This window comes from Marmota marmota, unplaced genomic scaffold, assembly GCF_001458135.2.
Source record: "Marmota marmota marmota unplaced genomic scaffold, marMar, whole genome shotgun sequence".
Lineage (NCBI taxonomy): Eukaryota > Metazoa > Chordata > Mammalia > Rodentia > Sciuridae > Marmota > Marmota marmota.
The window spans coordinates 2,650,585-2,652,605 of NW_026000051.1; the positions used below are offsets into that span (position 1 = coordinate 2,650,585).

The following is a 2,021-nucleotide window of genomic DNA, read 5'->3' on the forward strand; positions in this document are numbered from 1 at the left end:
GACAGTTGCTACAAGTGGCTCCTGTAGGCAAAACTTTCAAACCACCCACTCTGTGCACAGAGGGAGCTCCTGGCAGGAGCCACCACGCTGGGGGCAGAGGAGGTGCCATGACTGAGGAAGGGAGGGAGGGAGGAGGGATGAGCAGGGAGCTGGGGGCTGTCCCATCTCTGCTCCACAGGGACCCTCCTGGGCACTCCAAGTCCAGACAGGTGTACGGAGGGTGAGGGGTGGGGACTCTTGCCTCACTCCGTCACCTCCAACCCCCCCAAAGCTGGGCAGCCCCCACCCCGCCAGGCAATGTGACCCAGACCAGGCTGCAGAGGACCTGGAGAAGCCCCTGCCCCAGCTGCTGCACAGCCCCCCGCACGCAGCCCGCACCTGCCTGGGGGTGCACACTGGGTCACATTGCCTCAGCACTCCCGGGGCTCCGGGGTGGCTTTGGATGGTGGGGGCCAGCACGGCGGGGGCCGCACCGTGGGCACTCTGCTGGCCATGCGCCCCGGGGAGACCCCACCATGGCCATGCCCCTCCCCCTCACTCCCCAGGGCAGTGCACAGTCACCCCTCCTGTGGGGTGTGTTCAGGGACACACGGCCCCCCAAGCAACCCCCAGGTCTGCCTCCACCCACGGTTGGCCACTGTCCTTTCAGGCTTGGGTCACCATGAAGACATGCCAAGTTCTGCCCGGTCCAACCTGACCTCACAGCCCTGCCCAGGACAAGCCACCCCAGCCCCTGGTCTCTGCTGCTCAGAAGCCCCTGGTACATGCACACAATGTCCATCCCGAAAGCCCCAGTCGGCGCCGGCCCTCAAGGCCCACCCCACCTCCCTACCCCTCTCAGAAGTTTCCCCACAGCCTGGGGCAGCTCCTCCTTCACCCTCCCCAGCCAGACACTGAGCTGCGCAGGAGACGGAGGCCCAGCCTTCCCTTCCCAGCTGTGAGAGCTTGGGCAGGGCACTTAGCCTCTCTGGGCCTCAAAAAAATAGGGATGATAATCACCAGCCGGGCCTGATTTGCAGGGTCACTGCGGGCGTCTCAAGCAGCTGTCACGAGATCTTTGTTGAGCACCTACAGGGCTGGGTACCCCTACACTCAGGGCTCCTCCATAAGGGATACCCCTTGTTCCCATTTCACAGATGGCAACGCTGAACTTCGGGGTTCTTTTTAGGCCTCAAGGGTGTGGGCAAGCAGGTGTTCCAGAGGTACCTTCCGGAATCTTCTGGGAGAAACAGCTCTAGACTGTTGAGTGCCTACCTGAAAGGAAGGCCTTGTAGGATGTTGGTGGTCTGAGGCCCCTGTGCCAGGCCCCAAGCCCCGCTCCAGGTCTGCTGCAGAGAGGGGCAGGACCCTCCTGAAACAGCAGGTGTCCTTCCGCGGACAGGGACGGAGAGGCCCACTACTGCCCCAGCCACTGGCTGCCACCAAAGGTCCTCCTCTCCCCACTCCCGGGGCCTGTGCTGAGACGCCCTCATCTGCTTGAGAGTCCAGGCACCAGGCCCAGGCTCTGGGACACCACAAGCCCAGGGGACGGGCCACAGAGTGGCTTTCTTTAGTTTATTTCTATGTGGGATGAGAATGGAACCCAGGGCCTCCCTCAGGCCAGGCCAGTGCTCCACCACTGGGCTACGACCTCAGCCACCACAGAGCGATCTTCTAGGCCGGGTGGGGTCGTGACCAATTAGGAAGGGTCTCATGAACACCTGTGTGCCATCTCCCATGTCCAGGTGGGACCCAGAGAAGGCCACATGTAGAGCCAGCATCACAAGCCAGGACCGGTCCTCAGGTGTCCCATGGCTCAGGAACGAGAGAGAAGGAGGCCAGGGAGGAGAGGAGGCCGGGGGAGAGGACTCTCCTAGGAAGACCTGCTTCCAGAGAATGCTTCGCATCCCCTCAGCCCACTCCCGGCTCCAGGCTGGCTTTTGCAGATGCAGAGCAACCCAGAGTCCGCCGTGAGAACCGAACTACGGTCCCTTCAAACTACAGAGAGGGCTGGGCCTGGGGCTGGGGCTGGGGCTGGAGCT

At 63.0% G+C, this 2,021-nt stretch overlaps 1 protein-coding gene across 1 annotated transcript in view; it reads left to right on the forward strand.

Annotated features, from left to right (window-relative positions):
* Positions 1 to 752: 752 nt before the first annotated feature.
* Positions 753 to 2,021, forward strand: part of Asb6 (ankyrin repeat and SOCS box containing 6) — a 27,319-nt gene continuing 26,050 nt past the window's right edge. Inside the window, exons 1-2 of the mRNA XM_048812907.1 lie at positions 753 to 760; positions 1,658 to 1,662. The gene's annotated coding sequence lies outside the window, so the exon portion shown is untranslated. The remainder of the gene's footprint in view (positions 761 to 1,657; positions 1,663 to 2,021) is intronic.